The sequence below is a fragment of the Pinus tabuliformis genome, chromosome 9 (assembly GCF_031772625.1).
Source record: "Pinus tabuliformis cultivar Carrire ecotype Pingquan chromosome 9, CPIR1, whole genome shotgun sequence".
In the NCBI taxonomy this organism is placed as follows: domain Eukaryota; kingdom Viridiplantae; phylum Streptophyta; class Pinopsida; order Pinales; family Pinaceae; genus Pinus; species Pinus tabuliformis.
Window position 1 is genome coordinate 1,398,278,211 of NC_142307.1, and position 27,649 is coordinate 1,398,305,859.

Here is a 27,649-nt window from a genome sequence, read left to right on the forward strand (position 1 = left end):
AAAGAGCTGGCTTGGAACCCTTGCATTAACCCAACAGATCCACAGTATTGGAAAACCCCAACTCAATCCTGAGTGGAGGCTAAGAGATAAGGACAAAATATTTTAGAGTTGGTGGAGGCAGCAAGGAATAACTACTGTCTTCTTTGATGGTGCCTCAAAAGGGAACCCTGGGATAGTGGGAGCTGGAGGACTCATATACTTTTTTGATGGAAGCACCAAAGAAACCTTCTGTTGGGGACTAGGACAATGATCCAACAACCAAACAGAAATCCTGAGCTTGACAAAAGCATGTCAAATATCTAAAGAAAGAGGACACCAGGAGCTGCAAGCATTCGATGATTCAGAAATCCTAATCAAAATGATACATTCAAAAGGTCAATTTAATGATGTCAGCTTAAATAAGAATCTACAAAGGCTGAGATATCCTACAAGACTTCACTTCCTTTAATGCTACCATATTCTCAGAGAATCAAATAAAGAAGCGGACTATTATGCCAATAAAGGATGTCTTTTGAGCCAAGGAGACCTCAGCATAAACGAGGTAGAACCAGAAAAAATTTGCATCCCATGAAAAAGACATCAACTTGTAACAGGAAAATGTAAAAGTCCTGCACTGAAGATTGTAAGGCTTCGGCCATTTGGAGCTCTTTATTAATAAAAATCCATACCTGTTTCAGTGAAAAAAAAAAGAATGAGAATCAAAAGCGTAATTTTAGTCCAATTCCTGATGTTGAAAACAATCCATTTTTAATAAATACCCATGAAAAATAATTTTCTTCCTGTTTGTGTCAGATGGTTCATAGAATGTGCATGGAAAAAAGCTTGGCATTATAGATTTGTTGTGTCCTGCATATTAGTGCATCACAACAAGAATAAAAGCATAGATTTTAATGCCAACTCTAAGCATAATCCTCCAAATGTTTTTTAATTGTTTTGATTTTGAATTTTTTCTTTTTTTTTTTAATTATTTTGATTTTATTTATTTTTTATTATTATTGTTTTGATTTTTTTTTTGTTAATTGTTTTGATTTTTTGTTAATTGTTTTTAATTATTTTGATTATTTTTTTTTTTTTTTTTTTTTTTTAAACTAAAATTTGTATGGTATCATTATAAAAGTCACACAAACTTGTTTTGTATTGTTTCGATTTTTATTTATTTTTTATATTTTAATTGTTTTTATTATTTTTTTTTTTTAAACACTAAAATTTGAAACTAAAATTTATTTTGTATGGTTATTAAAAAACTAGAAATAAATAAAAACATAATAAAATCAAATATTTTAACTTTTGTGAAAACAAACTGCAATGAGCACTGTCCATCTATTTTTATGAATTAAAAAGAACGCCTCTATTGACACTAGCAATCGGAGAATCAACCCATGCTCCTTCGTTGCTAGCCAAGAATCTCGTCATCATTTCCACTGTTAGCTTGCTGGCCGAGAAGAGACATGTCGGTGTTGGATGCATTACCTTTGGCAATGAGCGTTGTAAGGGCAACCTGGTTCCCCAATAAAGGATTGCTTGCCTCTCCAACTCTGTTTGGATCTGCACCCGACTTCTCTCCAGAGAAAGTCCTCCACTCCGATGACTCGTCCACAGAATGAGCTTCCAACACCAACCCACAATCCATGCACGCTATGCCTTCTATGGATTTACCAAACACTACCTCTGTCATCATCATAATACTGATGATACTTATTTTTGAATTGATTGTAATGCCGCATATGTATTCGTCAAAATAGTATGCCAGATGAAGTGTAAAATTGATGAGCTCCTTCAGCTTTTCATCTCCAAGGAATGCTTTAAAGCTCTCATTACCAATCATTTTGCTACCTTTGTGAGCTATTCGCTGAAAATAAATAATCATAGTCAGAGATAACAATTTTTCCAAGCTGCTGAGTTAGTTTTGCAAGATCTGAGCCACCTACAACTCCCACTGCTCCAACCTTATGTAATTCTTGCATAAATTCAAACATTTCTTGGGAAACGACCTTTCTTGCAGGGGGTCTTTCATTAGGATCTCCAACACCTATTTAGTCATTTAACAAAATGAAATCTAAAGGCATTGTGACAAGTGTAAGAAATGTTAAAGCTCCCTTACAAGACACTATTCATTAATATTTCTAATCATCTTAATCAACAAACTATTTAAACTAATGAAATTAAAGAACTTAAACCTAATTCTGATTGATTGCATGAAATATTAAAGCTCTCTTACAAGAGACTATTCATTTATATCTCAAGCATATAAATCAGAAACTTAAACTAATGAAATCAAACATTAAATAACATATCAGATTCATTGAAAGAAACATTAATACTTTCTTACGAAAGGTCATTCGTTAATATTTCAAACATATGAACCTAATGAAATTTACAAACAAACATAAAATGAAAGCTTACCAAAACAAAAGTGTACTTGCTAGACAATGGGGGCCCTTCCAAGGATTCACAAGCACATCAAAAGAGAAGTCAAATGTAGAAGATCAAAGAAGCTCCATTTTATTTATCTTCAATTGCAATTTGCAATTACAAGTTCTACATCCCAAGAGGTTCTAAAATCTACATTACAATGATTCCGAATTCTAACTTCTCAATTCTAAATTCTAAATTCTAAATGAAGGAGATAACACTCTTATTTATACAAAAGTTATGATAACAAACTCATAAATGTGGATCCACTATTCCCTCTTCAAATCCACATATCTCTCAACCAATGGTGACACATAACCCTATCCTCCATGATCTTCTCAAATTCGAATTTGAACATAGAGTGCCACATAAGGGTGCCTTAGAAGCTTCCTTTGTACCTACACATGTCAACAAACTCATTCCAATTGTTAGGTATAAGTATAAGCATATTATTTTCTAAAGTTTAACCACAAATTCACTTAAAAATACTAAGAATTAATAATGTTTTGGAAAACACAAAGGTAACCCATATAATGATGAAAGTGAAGCGGATGTGATGACATGGTGGTGGAATAGAGGTGAGAAAATGTGTGAATGGAGTGAAAGTGGATGTATTTTAAGGATAATTCTTCGGCCCAACAATAGTCAAAAGATAAAATTTTGGTAAAGGTGAAGGAGAAATATTGATAAGAAAAAGAGGAAAGATTTTGTAGCAAAAAGGGTCGTTTTCTCAGCAAAAATGATTCATTTTGCTGCTCCAACACCCCCCCCCATTGAAACTGATGCATGTCATCATGTATCATCAACTTCTTCTTAAGGAAGTCCTGCATGTATGCTACTCTAGGAATATGATGGATGGCCATACTCTCCCAGGTAATAGTAACTGTGACAACGCTCAAGTTCCTTCCATTGAGTTTGTTCCTCTAATTTGTCCCAAACAACTGGGGCATGGTAATATCTGGTAGGGAACCATAAAATAGGAAAATGAAACCTTAGGCAAATCCAAAAAGTCCCATACTTCAAAAAAGAGTGAAAATACAGTTCATCCCTACTCAAATCTAGACAGATCTATGGGTACCCCATTGGGGACCTTTGTTAGAGGTACCTTGGGAGCCCTTCCCATATTTCTTGTGAAATCAATAAAAAATTATAGCTTTGACCCTGTGTCCTTCCTTGAATTCAGTAACAATGTATCGTTGATTGTGAAATATGTTCATAGCATCTCCTACATCCATCCTTAGTTAATTTAAACCATCATGGATTAATCCTATCAAGGGGTTCTCCTCTCTTACCATGAGGTTCAAAGCCTCTTCCACTGTTGTATAGAAATTCTGAGACTTTTTCCATTGCAATAGGTTATTGATGAAGGAGATCAGTGCCTAGAGGTGAGTATCCACTACAAATGGATTTGGGTTCCACCTTTAGTTTCTTGGCATAATAAAGTTAAAAAGATATAACTCACACAAAAGATTATGATCAAAGCTCTCAACATTACTATATATATCTATAAAGTCTTGGGGCTGTGAGATTTTATGAGGTTTCCCTGTAGAAATTTGCGGACTCTTGAGAGTTACCCAACATTGATGTAAGTAAACAAAATAGACTCATGAAGGGATCTTGGTAGTAAGCCCTTGCATGGCTAGATCAATTATAGTCTCCTTAAGCTCATCCTCCTTCTCGGCCTTTTCTTTCCACTTTTTAATTTCAACTTCCCACTTGGCCTATTGAGATAAGTACATAGTGAACTACCTCTTCTTCATTTTTTCAATTACTTTCTTATGAGACTCTTTGTCAATTATCCCAAAATAAAAAATATCATCTTTTAGCTACCACTGTAAAAGGTTAGGCTTAAACTGTAAAAATGTGGAAGTGTTAATGAGAATATCATCAAGAATATCGTTGATGAAATACTCTGCTTTAGTTGTACATTCTTGAGAATATTTATTAGCCTTTACCTAGAGCCCTTCCTCCTCATCAATGGATTTTAATAAAGCATCCATATTTTGCGTCTTTGGCCTAAAATTTTGCAATTTAGCCTTTAACTTTTGATTTTGTAAAATTAATCTCTTGTTCTATTTTAATAATGTCTGAGAGGTCGTGCTACAAAATAAAAAGGGTTTTGGCGTAACCATCTTACACTTTGACTTCTTTGCTTAGGTGTCAGTCGCTCCCATTTTAAACTTCATACCCTCCTAAGCTGGACAATCAACCTCGCTGCAAATAGGAAAAATTTCAATACAATTGTCTCCCATATCGACGTAGATGGGCCCAAACTCATAATCTGGCCTCAGTTCATCATCATTACCCATAGTATTAGTGGGGATTTCCTCCAATTTCTTTCCATTTTCCATTTGTAATTCTTGGGTGGAATAACGTCACTTAGGGCTTGGTGGTGAGATAGGCTCTATTTTTGCCTAATTGCTAGTTTCCTTTTAAGAGGGATAACATATGCCCTTGGTTTTAACTTTCTGCCTTGTGAAAATGCCCCCCATAGAAACCATATCCTAGATAATTCCTCTTTAACAATAATCCTTTTGATTCCTTGGTGGAAAAGGGCCAACTCATGGTTCTTTGATTTGGGAAAATCCGCTTCCATTTTGGTTAGGCTCTTAAGAAGAAAGTAGGCATATTCATTTGCTTAATTCTAGCTAAATGAATTAAAATTCGTATGTCATAATGATCAATGTTTCTACAAAAACCTTCACAAGTAACAAACTTATAAACATACTAAACAATTTCTTGCCATACCTACTGTAATAACTCCTTTTTAACCCCTTGCTTTAAGCTAGGCAGTGTCGCAAGGTCATCTACAAAGGGATGCCAATTTTTGAACGACATCTTCAAGTTTTTGTACCACTTTTCGCCAGTCGTCAGGAGCTCAGTACTTGCAGCCATAGTCTCTTCACTTGTGATGATAGTGATACCACAGACCATGGCCTTCTCCCCATTAAAAGTTTTGGCGAATTCTAGTGCAATTGGGGTGTGAAAACCTTGGATTTTTCTAATAATAAAGCCCATTCTCCCTGAACAAAAAAGTCCCACATGACCTGGTTATGCTTGATGCTTTCAACACTATTAGGTTCCATTCTCACAATAATTCCCCCCATTTTTACTCCTATGTAGATCCTTTGTTTGACTCAATGGTAAAATTCTACCTTCTCCGACTTCTGCTCCTCTATAAGTCTTTCAATATACCGCCTTTGCACCAAAGTATTGTGCCCGGTAGCTTCCTTCAGTTGTTTATCCAAAACTAACACTCCTCCTCATTAATTCCCATTATTTCTCGTGATTCCAAATTCCCAACCATTGTGATCTCATCATTGTAATTAGACCTTGCTACGACCGTATGCTACAAAACAATGCTACAGAATGATATGGTTGAAAAATCAATATGATTGCCGTGAAATGATGGGTAACAGTGTAATGCACCATGTAGGATGATTATTTAAGTATTGAAAGTTTCCAACCATGGTAATAAATTATCATTGGGAAGTGAATCAAACGGTGTGTGACATAAGGTTCATCAAGATGCACAATTTTTATGGAAACATTAAAGTGTTATAAGGAGTCATATGTATAGATAATTAGGGTGTGATAAATGATATATAGGTCGATAGGCTATAAATTAAAAGGAGAATGCGATAGGGGTTATCTAGGTATGAAGGATAGGTTATGTAAAGGAAGAAGTAGGTATAGAAAATGGCTAGGACATAAAATAAGAGGGATAGTGATTTATTTGAATATTGGAGATGACTTAGGATATATAGTAAATAATATGGGTAATAATCATGCCCTACAAATGGTGTGGCTATGGTCAATCATTAGGTATACCTCATGCACATGTCATTAGTCCTTATAAAAGTTAGAAAAAGAAACTGAGAAATAGTTAAGAGTACCTGGGTCGTGGTGATGGGAGTTCAATGAGTAACTTTGTCGCTTCTTTCCTTCAATGTGAAATTCAATCTTGAGGGATAATCTAAAATGAATCATGATCATGTTCCCTCGCAAAATGGATCACATCAATGTCAAGTGGCATCAAAATAAATCATGGCAACATCTACTTTTATTTTTATTTATTATTGAACTTTGCTAGCCGGAATCTCGATTTTCTAGCACATGCTCGTCCAACTGAACCCAAAAGGTTTTCACAATTGGAGGTCTAGTGATGCCATCCAGGTACTAGTTTTCTAGCGTTACTAGTGTTAGTAGCACCTGGAATCTAGTTTTTTCACTGCCATATTTTTTTTTTTTAATAATCATGGTCCACTGGAAAATTAAAGAGTTGTAGAGGAGAGTGGAATATCCATTTGCTATATAACTTTCATATTATACTGTTGTGCCAAATCTTGAATAAATTCCTCCTTGGATTGGGGTTTCTATTAGAAATTAAGCAATAGGCAATGAAATACACAAAATATTAAGGAAACACAAATAGATAAATGCATAAATCAAGAGAGACACAAATATACATGGTTCACCCCAATTTGGGCTATGTCCACACATAAACAACCAATCTTTCCTTTTATATTATCTAGAAAAATAAATAGATACAACCTATAGCAGATCCATTGTAATTTCCTCCTCGCTCTCACACAATCTCCTATCTCTTTCTTTCTCAGAATAATAATAATACACATCCACAATACAATTCCCTCATATAAACCTAGGGGTTTCCTTCTAGGGAAAAAACCCTAAATTAAACATAACTTCTACTGTTAGATCATCTGCCTAATGAATGTCCCAGATTGACTATGAAATTACAATATTTTACAAGGCAAATTTTCATCTAGTTTTAGCTTCGGGGGCACTGCCCCCAGAACCCTTGCCATGGGGGGGCTCCAAACATGCATCCAGCCAATTGGAACCCCTAGGCAACAATAGTGGGGGGGAAATCCCGCCCAAACCCCCCCATTAGGGATTGGGATCCAAATGTGACTGAAAGAAAAAACTTTTGAAAAATTAGGAAGATAATTAGGCTCCACACCCAACAATCTCCCACTTGGAAATTGATTATATAAACTCCATCGTTGCTTCACTTGCTGGAAAATGACTCCTCTTGGACCTCACTGTTTCTCATATTCACCATCACACTTAAATACCAATTGAAACTGAGTAGAATCTCATTTCCTCCCTAGTTACAACTTTTTTAATATATCTACAGGATTGTGGCTAGTGTGTATCTTTTCTAGCTTTAGTTGTCCATCTTCCAACACTGACCGTATGAAATGGTACTTGAGCTATATATGTTTAGTCTTGGAATGAAATGTTGAGTTATTTGCAAAATGAATGACACTTTGGTTGTCACTGTATAACCTGCCCATCTCTTGCTTCTTGCCCAATTCATCCATAAAACTTTGTAACCAAATCATTTCTTTACTAGCCTCTGTAGCATAAACATACTCTACTTCCGTTGTTGAAAGTGAAACAAGGTTTTGCAATTTTGGAACCCAACTGACAACTGTTCCACCTATAGTAAACACACACCCTGTGGTTATCCCCCTATTATATCTATCACTTGCCATATCTGCATCAACATATCCTTGTAGAGGAATGTTTGAACCACCAAAGCATAATGCTTGATTTGTGGTACCTCTCAAATACCTGGGAATCCACTTTACTACCATCCAATGCTCTTTTCTTGGATTGTTCAGATACCTGCGTACAATTCCCACTACATGTGAAATATCAGGGCTTGTGCAGACCATTATATACATTAAGCTTCCAACTGCTGATGCATATGGAACTTTACACACATAATCCACCTCTTCCTGAGTCTTGGGACACATCTCCTTACTTAGTTTTAAATGGCTAGCCAAATGTGTACTAACTGGTTTTGCATTCTGCATATTAAATATTTCCAACACCTTTTCTATGTACTCAATCTGAGACAATGTTAATTTGCGATTTTTCCTGCCTCTAGTTATTCTCATACCAAGGATTTGTTTTGCAACACCCAAATCCTTCATTGCAAAGGAATTTGCCAATTTTCCTTTGAGCACATTTATTTACTACATGTAAGACCTTACAACAAGCATGTCATCTACATACATAACAATATAATATATTTGTCATCATTTTCCTTTTAAAATAAACACAATGGTGTTGTAGGGAAAAGTATCCGATTCGGATGACCCTATCCCACTCTAAGGGTGATAGTACCTCAGCAACAACTGTAAAGAAAACTACTTAAGGTTTACTTCTTTATGAAAGCAAGAGAGAATGAAGAAATGCACTAACCGTTGTCTTGCGCTTAATGTCTAATCCAAACTCTTCTCTTTGCTTGCTTGCTCCCAGCTCCTTGCTCTTTTGCTGGCCCAGCTACAATGAGATCCTGTAAAATAACAAAGAAGGAAACTACAAGAAGCATGCAATCATAACTGATTCAAGGATTAGCATAAATCAAATATACAATTATCACAATACATCATTGAAACAAGTGCATATAGAAGAACCTCAATAGCTTTTATTAATGGAAGAAGTAAAGTTCTAAGAGTGTTACAACCATTGAAGGCCCCAATCCAGCAACACCTCCCAGCAGAAAGAATTTCTCCTCTTCACCTCCTTCAAGCAATCACCCAATAGCTCTATAGTGAAACCAACAACATATCATTACTTTGCACAAAATTCCAGCCTCCTGAGCTCATAGGAGAGAGCTCAATATATAGATGAATTGAGAAAGGATGAGTCAGCTTGCAACTGATGTGTAGCTGCCTTGTGTCCTCTCTCTCTTCAGTTGATCTTCAGTTCTTGAGTCCACTTGGAGAACCTTGCTTCCACTTGGAGAAACAGAGCCTCTGACTCATCACAAGGTGAAATCCCTGATCCAAGTGTCATTTTTGGAAGATTCCAGAGCAATGACTCAGTGTGCCACTTGTCCCATCTCGCTCAGCGCAGGTGGCCTTTGTTCTACCTGCTTTGCAACGCAGGTACACCATGGAGGAGTTGAGTCTCAGCGCAGAAGCCTAGTGGAGCACCTGCTTTGATTTCAGGATTGCTTGTTTTTGAGTGTTTTCAGGTGGAGAACTGATCTGAGAGCTGTTGGTTTGCTGACCTTGTTCCTCTAGGGGTAGGAACATCATGTTTAGGGACTTTGGATCCCTTGGATTATTGACAATTCATGCCTGATGCTGCAAGGCACAAAATTGTCTATAACAGATGCCCCCTAAAGTATGAGGTCGTTTATCGGGTGAAATGCTTTATTAGGAGGATCCGAAGTTCATTCAATCTGCTGAGAAGTGTCCTGTAATAAGATACAATACAATACATTATTTTTCATACTTTTTCATGATCTAGCTGAGGCGGGCATTCCCATGCTCAGCTTTATAAATTCATTTTGGTACATAGAACAGACGATCGTCTGATGGTAGACTGATAATTCTCTGCTGAAATTATCATCCTTTGAGAAGGATGATCATCTGCTGCAATGATGTACACATCAAATGTCTTTATATCCTGAATATATATCGCAGCCCGGATGGATGAAACTAGATCCGGGGTCTTCAATCTCTTCCGATCTTCACTCGATGTACAAGTCGATCCATGTGAGAATTTCTTGAAGTCGAACATGGAAAGACATCGCTTGATTACCGGTCAATGATGTAAACCGTTAACAAGCACGAGAGGAATCACCGATAAGGATGATGACCCTCAAGGTACGGCAGTACAATTCACATGGTGGGAATAAAGGACTTGGCGTCGACCACCATGCAAAATCTTCTGGTCGAAGGTCATTGATGTATACCTGTCGTCGGAAGTGAGAAACTTGCCATTGAGGCATGCAAGCTTCAAAGTACTGAAGGGGTTGTTCCTAGATCAACTCCTTGGATAATGAGCTGATGTCGACAAGGAGCGATCCGTCAAAGGAGGGCCTTAATGAATCCCACATCAGTGACACGGAACGGAGCTAGTGATTGTGATGAGGTGAAAACAAACTGTGATGTATGATTCAGGGTGGCGGTCATGAAATGGATGAAGGACAATGTATGGCAGTGGATGGGACACGGTTGACTCTTTGCAGAACAACATCTCTTGAACATATAACGACACTGATGTGATGGATTGGTAGCATTACCCCAAATGTGGATGGTGTGGCGAGGACCATGGTGATGAGACCGGTGAACGAAACAACCCAATCCGATGTGATACGGAGGACAAAGTGTCATGTTCAAGAGCGACTTGCTACCATTAAAGCTGTGAGGTTCTCCCAATTTTTCCCTAGTCATTGCTGACCAGTACCTCTTTATTTTTATCAAGCTTGAGGAGGATAACATATGCTTGTTCTATAACCTGCCCTTCGGGCAAGCCCATCGCTATGTTTTAACGAGCCTAGCGATAGGGAAACTCGTTCTCGTCTAAAGACAAGTTTGTCGCTATTTAATGAATTTAACGAGTCTAACGAAAAAGATAACTCGGTCCTTTTCATTTTTAGTGAGTCTGAAAAGGTACATAAAGTCAACTCCAGAATTCCTTTTTCGTCATCTAATCCCTTAAGTCCGAAAAAGTATAAAACAATACAGAAGGGATGAATTTTCGATTGCTTTAACGAGCCGAACAAAACAAGCGCTTGATCTTTTTGTGCAATAATCCCTCAGGTCCAAAAAGATTAAAATCTAGAGGAGGGATAGCTCTTCCGGTCGTTTAACGAGCTGGAAGGCCAAAACTCGGCAAACTTTTCATATTTTACGAGTCAGGAGAAAAGAGCTCAAAGAAGACTCGTCTTTTGAGGAACGAGTGATAAACAGGGATAGCAGCAGATTCCAGGTACAGGTTGGAATATTCCAATCACGGCAGTGTCACAGGGATGGCTAAGTGAAATCACTCTTCGCAGCTGTTCCTCAAAATGGGTAAACAAACATATGGAGATGAACGATTGGCCAAATGAACGGATGGAGGTGAGACTGCAAGAACACGACCAAGGGCTTTTAATATGGCTGTCAAAGGTTACATTTACCAAGGTTATTTACCGGGCTGGGTTCGTTTTTTAACGAGCTTGAACACTGCTCAACCTTATGTTTATTTTTTAACGAGCATGAACTATGTGCTAAAACTGCTCGGATCTTGCGTTTATTTTTTAACGAGCATGAACTGTGTGCTAAAACTGCTCGAATATACCAGTCATAATACAAGAAACGCCTCAGGTGAGATAGCTATTTTTTAAGGAGCTTTATCTCACGAAGCTATGCTCCTATTTGGCAAGTTTTGACTTTTGCCCCACATCCTTTCTTTATGCAAGCTGGAAACGGCTAATCCTACGAGTTTAACGGGTTAGACCTACAGGTTTAAAGGGAGGACCTAAAAATTTAAAAAATAAATAGTCGTCCCATGCTTGCACTCCAAAAGGTTCGCATGCCCCCAGGTATAAAGTATAATTTCTAGGTTCGTCCTCTTACTTATTATCCGAAAAATGGTTATGTTCGCTGCCGCAAACTAAACTCTTTTTCCGGCGATGTCTATTACTAGGTTGCTAAGGATGGTGACTACTTGTTGCAGCAATTTCATCTCTTTCTTTGGAGGCTGCCCCTACTTATCCTTCAAAACATATGTTTTAATGGGTGAGGCTTGCCTTCAAAGATGGTGGCTACTTGCCGCCACAAATGGATCTCCTCCCTTAGGAGAGCCTAATTTCTAGACAAAGGGAGCCGATTATTTCGCTCACATAACTTTCACAAAAGAATTTTATCCTAGAACAACCCTCTTTTCCTTCCTTCGGACGGGGTACGGACTAGTCATATTCTTCTGCGGAAATTAACTTTATACCCAAGGTTTTCTCTGCCCAAGGCAGGCCAGGGTGCATGCCCCCTGGGTCCTAGTTCTTTCTTCCGAATCACTCGCATTCATCGGGAAGTAGAACTGGGGGTGGAGGCATTCCTTGAGTGAATAAACCGTTAAGGGATGGTATTTGACTATTTGCGATGCGTGATCCTGGAAATGAAAGTTGGTCTACGAGCTTGACCATTCTTCCTTCGTGCGGAAAACACATAACTCTGAAGAGTGAGGACACTATTGCCTCCATGCAATATATATAGTCTCGTCCAAGGAGTAAGTTATACACCAAGGGTCCTTGGACGACCATGACGTTCATATGAACTGTCTTCCCCTTCAATGTAACGGGAACATTGGGGAGAATCCCTAACGGGCGACTGGTTCCTTTATCAAAACCTGATAGATTTCTCATCTCAGGTAAAAGCGCCGGGGAACCCAGTGCTTTCCAAGCAATAGAGGAAAGGATACTCACAAAAGCCCCTTCATCAATGATAGTTCCAGCCATCACCATTCTGTAGATTTGGACGATGATTCTGAATGGGATACTGGCTGGTAACCGGGGTCTGCCTAGTTGATTCCAATCAAAGGACACAACCAGGTTGCTTGGTGGTGGGACCGAATACACGGCCGGATACGACCCTGACGATGTTCCTTCCTGCGATAAAGGAATGGGCGCGTTGCCCTGATGCTCATCAGAGTCTGTGTTGATGAAAAGAATCTGGATGGTGTCATCCTTATTCTCTTCAGTGAGGGTGTCATTCGAAGATGAATCTTCAACGACGGTGTCATTTGAGGATGAAACTTCTGAAGGAAGAACCGGGTCAACTGCCGTTTCGACCTTTAGACTTTCGTCTGGTCTGGATTCAGTAGGTTCATTCTCAATGACGGACACTTCAGCTGACCACTTGAGCGGGCCAGCTGGATTTCAACTATCGAGGGATTAGGCACGAGTTTTTGGTATCCAGGAGGAAGTCGTAACGGTGATACCGGACGATCTTCCAAAACTCTCTTCGCCTCATCTAAGAATGGACATCGGTGGATGGCATGATCGCCTTCACACAACATACAGGGTGATCTTGGTCTCCCTTTTTGTCCTTCACTCTCGCTAGTTGATGGACTGCAATCAACATGACTACCAGAGGTTGATGCTACCGGATTGTGCAACCTGGGGGACCAGTCCCTTAGTATCTGGGGAATACAAGGACAATCACGATGGAAGTGGGTCCCTTTGCAAATGACACATGGCGATTTAGGCCCGGTCGGTGCAGTGTGTGGATTTTTGTCAGATGTCTTTTGCTTGCCCCCAGTCGCCTTCACCATAGGCCCCTTCTGCTTCTTTTCTCTCTTCTTCTTTTCCTTCTTCTCCATGGGAGGCTGACTTCTGCCGGCTCTACCCTGCGAAGATGAAGGATTAGAGGAAGAATTGTAAGAGGTGGAAGGCTGGTGGGTAGCTCGAGACTGGTCTGACTGTTGATTCGACTGCTCACGATTAGTGGCGATTTGAACTACATTAGTTGAAAAGAGCCATACAGGTAGGCCAATTGTCAATCCTGGAAGTGACAATGTGGCCATATGAGGCGCACCAACATCTCCCCAAGAGGAGAAGGGATTGGGACTTCCACCAAGGTGACTTGCTTGGTTGGTGGGCTCCATACTTTTCAACTGAAAGATCAACGTGGGAATAACATGTGATTATGTTCCGATTAAAATAAATTTTATTAACGACGCTTTAGACACAACTTTGCTTTTTCATGTTTTAAGAGTCGAGAAAAAGCTAAAGATGACTCTAGTCTCCTTCAATGTTTTAACGAGCCCGAAGTGACAAATGCTCGGATGGACTTTTTCAGTTATAGAGTTTGAAAAAGGCCAAAAGAAACTACTCTGGAGTTCTAGGCAGAGGGTGTGCCAAACTTTTCGCGAAACCACAGAATACGTTTTACGGTACGGGTGGTCGATCTTCGTGAATGCTGTGTTCACTGCATCGCGATCAGTAGGGCGGCCGACACGGCTTCCTATGGATAAAGGCTTTGTTCCTATAGGGGTCTCCCAATATATACGCGATGGTACGTGGGAGCACAAGTCCGTATTAGTGCCACTGACTCTCAGGAGGAATCACCCACCTTCGTAGAGATCGACAGTCACTACGTTTAACGACGCCGGAACACGTCTCTACCTAGACCTCTATGTGTTTGCGTTATGTTTCAAAGCGTTGTTATGTAAATTGAATTTATTTTAATGTTGATCTTGTTTAGCAGTTTGCCTTTAAGGATCACCACGAGATGTATGTAACAAATTCCTGAATGCAGTCTAAGATGAGAAGCAAACTTTTCAATCTTTCAACTTTGAAAATCTTAACTACTGAGGGAAAAGAAAGACAAATCTTTTCACACAGATCATAGAGCACACACTAATGCAAAATTTCCTAAATTGTCATGCAAGCAGTCAAATGCAAAATGCACAATGCATGTATTTTCTTTTCCCTTTCTTAATGTTGATGTATTACAAAAAGAAAGTTGTTATATAACTTTGATTTCGATTTAAAGCGAAAACAAACAAGCTTGTCCAAAATCAAAAGACACCTTAAGATTTACTTGTTTAATCACTGGAAATACATGAAATCAAACCATAATGACGAAAGTAAAAAGACTAATCAGCTATGGACAGCAAACAAGCTAACTCTTTAGACCAGCAAAATGCCTAACACAGGTTCAGATCTAAGAGACCAAAGCAAGACTAGTTCACTTTCGTTATGGGAAATTGTAAATGATGTAAGAAATACAAAAGAACAAGTACAATTTCGTTATATAACAGAGGCGGAATGATGGCAAGTAAGGTTGGTTTCAGAATAGGTGCAAGACTGGTAACTGGCTGCAAAATCTATAGTGAAAACAGGCAAGAAAAAGGGAGGAAACCCCAAATGCACAAGGCAAAATTGGGCCAACGCAGGTGCTGCACAGCCAGTCTGGCTCTCAGCGCAGGTAGCCCCTTCAGGACCTGCGTTGCAAAGCAGGTAGCCTGTGTACTACCTGCTTTGGAAAACGAAAGTTGCGTTTTCTCAGTTTCCGGGTCACAATTTTCTCAAATATTCACAGTTTTTGCTCAAATCAGAAGCTATCAGTCAAGCACACACTAAGGGATGACAAGGAAGATGAAAAGCTATCACTAAGAGCTTACAAGGATCCTTGTAGATCAGCTCTTCAAATCATGAACATGCTCAGAAATGAGCTAGAGTAGCTGCCCTCTACTTCGCTTTTGATATAGTCAAAAGCTTTTCGATTTGGTACTCTTTTGTTCAGGAAATGAATAGCAAAATACTACAAACAATCAAACAGATACGATCCCCAGCGGAGTCGCCAGTTTGTTGTAGGGAAAAGTATCCGATTCGGATGACCCTATCCCACTCTAAGGGTGATAGTACCTCAGCAACAACTGTAAAGAAAACTACTTAAGGTTTACTTCTTTATGAAAGCAAGAGAGAATGAAGAAATGCACTAACCATTGTCTTGCGCTTAATGTCTAATCCAAACTCTTCTCTTTGCTTGCTTGCTCCCAGCTCCTTGCTCTTTTGCTGGCCCAGCTACAATGAGATCCTGCAAAATAACAAAGAAGGAAACTACAAGAAGCATGCAATCATAACTGATTCAAGGATTAGCATAAATCAAATATACAATTATCACAATACATCATTGAAACAAGTGCATATAGAAGAACCTCAATAGCTTTTATTAATGGAAGAAGTAAAGTTCTGAGAGTGTTACAACCATTGAAGGCCCCAATCCAGCAACACCTCCCAGCAGAAAGAATTTCTCCTCTTCACCTCCTTCAAGCAATCACCCAATAGCTCTATAGTGAAACCAACAACATATCATTACTTTGCACAAAATTCCAGCCTCCTGAGCTCATAGGAGAGAGCTCAATATATAGATGAATTGAGAAAGGATGAGTCAGCTTGCAACTGATGTGTAGCTGCCTTGTGTCCTCTCTCTCTTCAGTTGATCTTTAGTTCTTGAGTCCACTTGGAGAACCTTGCTTCCACTTGGAGAAACAGAGCCTTATACTCATCACAAGGCGAAATCCCTGATCCAAGTGTCATTTTTGGAAGATTCCAGAGCAATGACTCAGTGTGCCACTTGTCCCATCTCGCTCAGCGCAGGTGGCCTTTGTTCTACCTGCTTTGCAACGCAGGTACACCATGGAGGAGTTGAGTCTCAGCGCAGAAGCCTAGTGGAGCACCTGCTTTGATTTCAGGATTGCTTGTTTTTGAGTGTTTTCAGGTGGAGAACTGATCTGAGAGCTGTTGGTTTGCTGACCTTGTTCCTCTAGGGGTAGGAACATCATGTTTAGGGACTTTGGATCCCTTGGATTATTGACAATTCATGCCTGATGCTGCAAGGCACAAAATTGTCTATAACAAATGGTCAAAGTGACATCTAGTATAACCTTGTTCATACATAAACCTATAAAATTTTAGATACCACTGCCTTGGAAACTATTTTAAGCTGTATAAGCTCTTCTTCAATTTTCATACTAACTTCTCTTTCCCTTTGAACTCATACCCTTGTGGTTGTTTCATATATATATATCTTATTCCAAATCCCCATGGAGAAAGGCTATCTTTACATCTAACTACTCAAGATGAAAATATTCTTCTACCACTAGACTTAAAATAGTTCTGATTGAAGTCATTTTAATAATAAGAGAAAAAATTTCATCAAAGTATATACCTTTCTTTTGTGCAAATCCATTCACCACAAGTCTAGCCTTACACCTTTTTTTGCCTTCATATTCTTCCTTAAACTTGTAAACACATTTATTCTACAATGTTGTTTTACCAAAAGGCAACTTGACTAAATCCAAAGTCTGGTTTTGCATCAATGAGTCCATCTCTTCTTCCATAGGTTTCTTCCACTTCTTCGTGGTTTCTACCTACATTTCTTCTTCATATCTTTTTGGTTCAATAGAATCAATCAAAAACACATAGTATAAAGAAGGAGAGTATCATTCAGGGGGTATACATATCCTAGCAGATCTTCTAACACCAGTTTCTGGTGTTTGAGGTGCCTGGTGCTGTTGTGGTTGTTGTTGTTGTTGTGGATACCGATCATTTTTATTTTCATGCATCTTTACTTTTTTTGTGATCTCATCAATCACTGTGTGTTCTATGTTTTCCTTTTCCTGTTTCTTTCCCTGCATACGATCCTCATACAAGACCGTTTCATTGAACATGACATCTCCACTCTTAATGATTTTCTGATTTTCATAATCATATAAGAAATAACCAAAATTATTTACACCATATCCAATAAAGGTACATTTATTTGATTTTTCCTCAAGCTTTGTTTTATTTTCTTTATTAATGTGGTTAAAGTCTTCACAACTGAAAGTATTTAAAAATGAGTAGTTTACCTTTTTACCTATCCATGCCTCCTTTGGAATACCACCATCAAAGGAAATTAAAGGCCTTTTGTTTATTAGATAAAAAAATTTATCTACAACATTTTCCAAAATTGTAAGGGAAATCCTACATGCAATCTCATGCACCTTGCACACTCCATGATTGTCATGTTAATCCTTTTTGACAGACCATTTTCTTGTTGTTTTCCTGGTGTTAGCACTCCGTAAATTTCCCTAGGCCAAGGAGAGAAATTTTAGAGGTACCCACAAACCTCCTCTAGGCTAAGGTCCAACCCCCCTAGCCTTGTAGAGGGCTCTCTCTCTATGTTCCACTATCAATCAACTAGATGACTGATAAGATATAGCTTTTAGGCTGGTTATATTGATCAAAGGGTAGCTTTAAGTTTGATATATTGAAGGTGGGTGCAAAGGGAAATACTACTTAAGATCAGATCACTATTACAAATCCAAATGAATAAGGGATATGATGCAATTGAAACAGGGGAAAGATAGGCAGACCTATTGATATTTTATCAAATCTTGTTGTAGTGAGTGGATGAGTGCAACATCAGAAAGGATGATAAATAGAGCATCAAAATACCGATGAATTCATATTTCCATAGAAGAAAAGAAAACACATATGATTAGCTGATATAAAACAGAGCATTAAGTGAATTCTAAGATATTCTTTTCAAGCTGAGCATGAAAAATGTTTAAACCATGGAAATATATATTAGAAACAAAACACAAAGGAACACACATACCAATAAACACTGACACAGGTCTCACTGTCCAAATTTCATTGACCTTCTTCTATTCATTTGGAAGAAAAGATACAAAAGTTTCAGAAAAATGTAGTCTAGCCTCTTACACTCCAACCAAAACTATTTTTCATGTCTTTTCATCTTTAAATACAATTAGGAATTCTAATTACCACTCTAGGTGGTCGAATTCACTGCATAGAAGTCAAATAGGCTAGATACAATGCATCTACAGAGAAATAGGAACTACTATATCGAAACTATCACAACTTAGAAACATCATGATTTAAAACTTGAAACAATTTTAGAAACATCATGTTTGGAACTCAAACTAAACTAACTTATTGACACTTATCCAACCAACAAAATCACTTCTAGAAGGTCCCAAAATACAAATTTACAAAAATAACCATGACTGATATACTTGCACAGCAAAGTGCAATAGGTCTTAAAACTTGACATGGTTGCATACTATTCTAGATAAAAATGAGCATATGGATGCACTTGAGATGATGGTGTTCTAGTGTAGAACCTTTGAAATACTCTTTTCAGCTTTTGCAGACCTCTCAATTGACTGATCCCAACTTGTGTAGCATTTGTGCAACATAAGTTGAATTTTGAACTTCTACTGAATTATCCTACTCCAAAATGATTATGAGTGACTAATAAACCATATAAATTCACCTTTAATTACCCATCATACTTCAAACCTTCCAAAACTTTGAATTTACAAATCGAATTTCAAAAAAATTCAGAATTCTGTCAGCAAGAAATTGTGGAAAATGGGTCTCCAAGTGACACCTGTAATTCCCAAACCATGACACCTGTGCAAAAAATGAGAGAGGTTTTTTTTATTTGGCCCATTCTAGACACAAACCTCTTTTAGTTTTGAAAAATAAACTTCCATATGTTATAAAAGTGTGCCAAAATACAATGTATGAAACAAGAGGAAAATATAGAATTTTAATTTTTGAAAAATAGGCCTCCAAGAGCGTTGCATATCTCCAAAACCATAACACTTGTGCAGAAACTGAAGGAGGATTTTGTTCTTTGGAACATTATTGGAAAAAAATTATTTCAATTTTTTGAAATTCGTTTCCATTTGGTTAGAAAAATATTTTGAAAATGATAACAAAAACAATCAGTTCCGCAGTGAATTTGTAGTAAGTCCAAGTACCCCTCTAGAAAAATGGATCAAATGGGTAGGATTGAAATGTCTGTGTGATAGTGTAGAAATATTGAAGTAGGCTCTCAAATTCTTGCAGACCTTCAAGATAATTGACTCCAACTTGTGGAACAGATGCACAACACCTTCTTTCACCTGAGATTCAAACACCTTGCTTCGACTATATGCAACCTTCTTGGAGACTTTGGCTGCTTCAGAGCTTGAATTATTCTTGAGATGAATGAGAAATGAGGATGGTTCTTGAAAAATTTGAGTTTTATGTCTTTCACATGTCCCTTTCATGCAATGATGGTGAATTTTGAGTGGAGGGAGTGAGGTGACATGGAGAAAATCTTCAAATGATGATGAGGTATACCACTAACAAACCCATAACCATTTTTGACTAATTTTACTTGACTAACATGACCCCCAAATGTGACTTATGATAAAACCTCATGAAATGACCCCTCATATGACTCTATTTTCATACAACTTTAGACTATGACACATAGTGACTCATAGGCTAAAATTTAAAAACATACCTACAAAATGAAATAGTAAAATGGGCAAACACTTTGATTCCTAGACTATAGGACCCTAACATTGGCTCCAATGTGGATGGAAACCTCCTAGTGAGGTGCCAAGAACACCGTAAACTAGTAGCCTTAACCATTGGGCTTATTGACTCCTTGACTAAACTTCAAACTGACTCAAATTGATTGAAAACTAATTATATTTATTACAAAGCTCAAAACTTATAAAGGAATTTGACAACAAATCACCAAAGCCTTAGGGCCTTCTCCCTAGGCTTCAAACTTTGATGATAGCTATCCAAAAATGTTGAAGATAAATATACAATCATGTGTAATGATACTTCCAATGTAACCAATCAATAAAATTACTACTTTACTTATGCTTGTATTCAACCCCACCAGGCATAAAGAAAAAGTCAGAAAATGGCAACTCAAACTTTCCACTGAACATCTGCTCATGATCCATAAATTCCACAATGTTCTTCTGTTTAGCTGACTGCAACAAATGGGTAAAAGGGTCTTCAATAATTTGAATCATTACCCAGTCTTGAAAGTCAACAAAAAGACAATCACTCCCTTCATTTTCAGTGCTAGCTTCTCTACATTGTCCAATGCAATATCTTCATGAAAATGAAATAAAAGAACTTGTTTATCAGGCTTATCATTTGCATCAGGGAAAATAATAGCGTGTTCATGAAAATATTCAGTTGAGGCAACCACATTATCAACAACAAAAATGTCCACATCCATGGGGTCTACAACAACCTTCTCTTCATAATTTTCTTGCAATTCTGGGTAGCTATCACTGTGAATGATTTCATTGCCTAAAATCTTTATGCGTGCAATTTCATGGATCTTCTTTTCATGATTTTCTTCATGGGATGTAAATTGAGACAAGGAATGGCATGAAGAATAAATTGATCTACTATCCTGATCCCTTTCTTGGTTATTTGAAAACCATTGAATATATTCATCAAGCTCAAAAGAACAAACCTACTGTACATTATTATTAAAATTAGTGGATGAATTATGATTGTCTTCATCAGGATTTTGATATACTTCATTTTCAGCCTTTGGAGAAACTATTTCCTCCACCTGAACATTATATCAACTATCCTCTACCATTTCCTCTTGATGTTGAAAAGGATTCTCATACTCTTGATCACAAAAAGGTGGATAAGACTACTGCAAATTATCATCAAACGCAGAGGATGGAACATGACTGTCATTATCGAGATCCTGCTCGATTTTGTTTTCATCCAAGAGAGAAGCCATAAAATATTCTTGGTAATGGAAAGGATTCTCACACAAAGCCTCCAAGATTTATTCATCTGTGAACTCTTCATCGCCATAAAAAATCTCTAGATTTTGAATGAAATTCTCAACATGGTCGCAACAATTCTCAACCAACGACAAAAAAGGATGAGATTTTTTGTATTTCTCAAAAAATATTAAATCAAAATCCTTAAATGAATAAAAAATACCAGGTATCAAACCTTCATACCAGGATATCACTTTCCTTCCAGAGTAGCCATGAACATCTTCATGAGACAATCTCCAGGAAAGGAAATTGAACCCTCAACTTGCATACCTGTATGTGAAATGTAACCAAATGCAGAGCAACATGATCTCCATTTTATCTTTGAATATTGGGAGATAGGTTAACCAATCAACACGAGGCATAGGATTTGGAAAGATAGGAATATGAGACCTATCCATAGGAGCATACCTAGCATTTTTTCTTGCAATTGAACCCATCCTGAAAACATTTAAGTCACCAGGACTTCTTGAAACTACTGACCTTTGAATAGTGGAGTCACCATAAAAGTTTGATCTTCTTTATCCTTTGAAATTGGAGTTGCCAGGTGAAATATGTATAGCCTCTTGATGGCCAAGTGTTATTCACCATAAAAAATCAGATCGGAAATTTGTCCTTCACACCCATGAAAAATATGAACTTTTTCTCCTTGGCAACGATGCCAATATGTTAACACTGCATAAGTTTCCCCAGGCTGAGGAGAGAAATTTCAGAGGTAACCAAAAACCTCTTTTACGCTAAGGTCCAACCCCCTAGCCTTGGAGAGGGCTCTCTCGCTATGTTCTACTATCAATTAACTAGATGACTAATAGGATCTAGGTTTTAGGCTGGTTATACTAATCAAAGGGTAGATTTAAGTTTTATTTATTGAAGGTGGGTGCAGAGGGAAGGACTACTTAAGATCAAAGCACTATTACAAATCCAAATGAATAAGGGATATGATGCAATTGAAACAGGGGCAAGATAGGCAGACCTATTGATATTTAATCAAATATCATTGTAGTGAGTGGATGAGTGCAACATTAGAAAGGATGACAAATAGAGCATCAAAATACTGATGAATTCATATTTCCATAGAAGAAAAGAAAACACATATGATCAACTGATCTAAAACAGAGCACTAAGTGAATTCTGAGATATTCTTTTCAAGCTGAGCATGAAGAATGTTTACACCATGGAAATATATATTAGAAACAAAACACAAAGGAACACACATACCAATAAGCACTAACACAGGTATCACTGTCCAAATTTCATCGGCCTTCTTCTATTCATTTGGCAAAAGGATACAAAATTTTTAGAAAAATGTAGTCTAGCCTCTTACACTCCAACCAAAATTATTTTTCACATGTTTTCATGTTTAAATACAATGAGGAATTCAATTTACCACTCTAGGTGGTCGAATTCAGTGTATAGAAGTCAAATAGGCTAGATACAATGCAAATGCAAAGAAATAGGAACTACTATATCGAAACTATCACAACTTAGAAACATCATGATTCAAAACTTGAAACAATTTTAGAAACATCATGTTTTGATCTGTTGTTGAATGTTAGTTTTGCTGTGCTAATTTCAACTTCAGAATTAAAAACAACTGCTTGTCATTTGCTTCATGTGCATAGGTTTCCTTTATGGTGTTGTGAATGAATAGGTAACTTTATGTCAAATTCATGAGCAAAATAGCATGAAAGTAAAGTGCTGAACATCAGCAAACAAATGTACAACAAACCATCAAAATGAACACTTAAGACAGTGTTTTGAGGAATGAGTTCAACCCTCCTAGGCTACATCTCCTTAGTCCAGCTCCCATGGCTTGGGCCTCTGTATTACCTCAAAATGGAAAAAATGTTGTTTACAATGCTCTACTCCTCCTGAAACCTACTTTAATATGCTCAGAACATCAAAATCATCTAGGAATGCCTTTTCCTGATCCCAATTTGGTCGAATTTTGCAAAAGTTATGGCAAAATCAATTTCTCGTAGGAATTATCCACTAAAACTAGAGGAACTCCAGTTAACTCCATTAAAATTGGAGTTACCGCCGAATTTGTTGGACCACCATACTTGCCGCCAAACTAAACTCACAACTTAATTAAATGTTAAGCATAGTTTAATTAACGTTAAACTTGGATTAGCACATTTAAATGCACAGTTATGCTAACCATTAGCTTGGCAGTCTTCGTGGAAGTGGACACATGTCATGGTAACCATTGACGGCTATGGAAAATGGCGTAGATAGCTAATTGTTCACTGGTAGTTTTCGCAACTGGTCATATGGGAGGGGGCTGGCTCCCTCCTCCCTCCAACTGCTACAGTTAAGCTTCATATATACGCATTGCAACTGTTAGATTGTAAGAACTATGATGGTGGTGTAACGGTAAGGCATGTAGTTTGTTCGGGTGAGGTCACGGGTTCTACTCCATCGACCTGCCCATAATTTTTCTTGCCACTGTGCGCCGATGCCAATCTAACCTTTGGGGAGGGATATGTGGCGGCCTCCGGGCTTGCCACTTGTCCCCTCCTCATTGGTCCACCTCCGACCAATAATATGAATCCAAATCACCACATGATTAACCAACCACAATGTGCCACTTGGTGAGTCCTTACTAGACATTGACCATCCCGTTAACCTGCCCAGTCACCTACCACATCAGCAGTACAGACTGCTGACTGTGCAATGACTGTACCTTTTTTTTCAAAAATTCCTCTATTTGGTAAAGTAGACAGAATACGATATCTTCCTCATACGATCTCGGTTTTGAGTGAAACAAGTTGCGCTGGGATTGTATCACTAAGATGGACACAATCGTTTAGGTTTTGAGTGATTCTGAGCACTTTTATTTTTGAGCTAAATACTGATCACCTAATCATTCCTCCCCACTAGAAGCCTTTTGGACCCCAAACGATACTATCAATTGTTCAGCAGGTGAGGGTACAACTCCCTCACCTTCTCGATTTGCAACCATTTGGCCTTAGAAGGATTTTATCCATTCAATCCCACTCGAAGGTATTCAACATTCCCTCTCTTCGAAGTTTTGGTTCTTCTATTAAGTATGAGATCTTGTTGAAGTTCATCAAGATATTCTGGCGAGAAATCATCTATTGATGGAAGCTGAACATGCTCTCCTTGATCATCAATCAAAGGAGGCTCAAACAATCTCAAATTCTCAACATTAACAACAAAGTATATTCGCATATAAGGAGGCAAATCTAGCTTAAATGCATTGTTACCAATCTTTTACAAAATTTTAAAAGGACCATAACGGACTGGCTTCAAATTTTTATCTTCCCCTTAAAGTATATCTTTGCTAATATATAACCAAACTTCGTCTCCAACTTGAAATTTATGATCGACACGGTGTTTGTCATGCCTTGCTTTGTAGTTGCTTTGACTCTTTTCAAGTTGTTCTTGCACTGTGTGATGTATCAACTGAATTTTCTCAGTGAACTTCCTTCCTTATCGATGTCACTATGACCACCGATGGCGACATATTTCTCAAAGATGAAGTCCAATGGCGATCTTGACAAGTACCAAAAACATGCCCGAAATGGCAATGTATTCGTCGAAGAATGGTTTGCCCTATTGTATGCATGTTGTATGTAATGCAACTGTTCCTCCCACAACTTGGGATGTTTGCTGCAATATCCTCTAAGAAGATTAATGACTATCCTGTTGACCACCTCGGTTTTTCCATCTATTTGCGGATGAAAGGTTGTACTCTTGTTCAACTTAGTTTCCATCATGTCCCACAAATTTTACCAAAAATTCTCAACAAATCAAGAATCTCGATCACTTACAATGGAAGTAGGAAGACCAAAATGAACCCAAATATTTTGAAAGAAAAGATGAGCTGTTTGTTCAGCTGTAATTATATTTTTACATGGGGTTAGAAGACACATCTTGCTAAATCTGTCTACAACTACATACAAGTAATCATGACATTTCCTTGACAGTGGAAGACCTCCTACAAAATCCATTAAGATACTCTCCCATGGACGTGAAGGTACCAGAAGTGGAGTGTACAATCCTAGTTTCCTATTGCTAGGCTTACTTGTTGCACACAAAGAACATCCTCTAATGAAACAAGATACATTATCAAACATGCGTGGCCAATAACAATACCTTTGGAGATTTGCTACTATCTTGCCTACACCAAAGTGTCCAACAATCAATGAAGTGTGCGCCTCCCTTATGATACTATTTCTTTATCCCTGTGGAATACATAACTTGCCCAAGTGATACAACAAACTGTTATGTACATGGTAAATGGTAAAATCAATTTTTAATTCTGTACTAGGTGGCATAATAGGGCATCTTGGAGGTCAATATAGAGTCTCCAAGTCCCATCCTTCTTCTGTACTAACACAATCAGGCTCTAACGGGGCAATGAACTCAGTCGGATGTGACATTTTTGTAGCAACTTCTGAATCTACCTCTTGATTTCGTCATTCTCTAGAATGGAGCGCTGATAGTTGGTCCATTGGGTAGCGGTGCACCCGGGGTCAGATTGATGGAGTACTTGACCTGACAGTGTAGAAGCACCCCTGTGGGGGAGGTGAAGATGTCCTTGTACTCCTCCACAACCTTGTCCATCTGTTGTTGTCATGCAGAGGGGCCCTGTCTGGAGGTCGTGGCCACCATCTTCCTCTATCCCTGAGGGCATATCATCAGGAAAAAAAATTTCCCGGTTTTGGAAATGAGCTTACTGCATTGTTTTGCAGTAACCAAAGAGATGGCGGTAGGTGGTGCTACCTCCGGTATCCTATACAAATTATTTCCCAAAGTAAAAATAACAACATGAGGCCTTGACTCATATAGAACATGTCACTTCCATAAGTATGGTTGGCCTAATAATACATCACAAACATCAAGGGGAGCAACGTCACATAATACCTCATCCGTGAAGGGCTTGATGTTGTATGGAAGGCGGCACTGCTGGCTCATGCAAAGATCCCTTCCTTGGTGAAGCCACCTGATGGTGTATGGTTGTGGATGTGCTATGGTTGGTAAGCTCAGCCGCTTCACAAACTTTGCTGAAATTAGGTTCTTTTGGCTCCCGCTGTCGACAATGAACTGTAGTGGGGAACCCTTTACCCACATCTGGGAGTGGAAGAGGTGCTCCTCCTCCTCTAGATATTCGGGTTCCTCCTTCTGGATATTCGTGGTGGCAACGGTGCATTGGGCTTCGCATCGATAATCTGCTTCCCTTTGTCACTTTCCTTATTGGGTTCTGACTCAGAGTCGGAACATGCATCTGATTCTGAAACCTTTAGCTCGGTCACCAATGACTACTTGGCCCGACACTCACTTGTGTTGCAAGTGGAGCTCTTATGGAACTCACACCACTTTCCATGTCTTTCTTCAGCTTCGCAGTGTTGTTGTTTGCTTGCGGCTTTGGCAGGTTGTCTTGGGCCACCCCACCTTGGATTTGTCCTATGTTCTGCAGTTTGGGAGTACCCTTCCCTTGCTTCGGATTCACAGATCCAAAGCCTCGCTTATTTTGTTTAAACTTTTTCTCGATCTTAATGGCATATTGGTATGTCGTGCCGAGCGAGAAAATGTTCAGGAACTCCATCTTGTCCTAGATGTACTTGTTCGTACCTAGAATGCTACGGAGCTCTGTCAAAGTGGTTGGAGCTAGCCAATCCCGGATGACTTGGATCTTGGATGGATCCACATGCACCCCCGTTCATCAATAATGTATCCCGAATACTGAACCTGGGTCATGCCAAAAGTGCATTTCTCCAAATTGACATATAGCTTGTGTTCTCGCAGTGTTTGGAGAACCTGTGGGATGTGGTGGAGGTGCTCTTCCTAACTCTGGTTGAAGATTAGGATGTCATCCAAGTATACCACTACAAATGAGTTGGTGAATTACTACAAGATGTTATCCATCAACCTCATGAAGGTTGCAAGAGCATTCATCAACCCGAAAGGCATAACCAACCATTCAAAAAGGCCCTCCATGGCTTTTAAGGCAGTCTTCCACACATCGGAGGGTTCGATTGGTACCTAGTGATATCTTGACTTCAAGTCGATCTTGTTGAAATATTTTCCCCCCTTCAGTTGGTCCAAAAGGTCATCAATCTGTGGGATCAGGTACCTATTCCAGACAGTGATCTTGTTTAGCACCCGATAGTCAATACAGAGTCTCCAAGTCCCATCCTTCTTCTGTACCAACACAATTGGGATCCCACAGGGCAATGAACTTGGCCAGATGTGACCTTTCTGCAGAAACTCCTGAATCTACCTCTTGATTTTGTCGTTCTCTAGAACGGAGTGCCAATAGATTGGTCCATTGGGT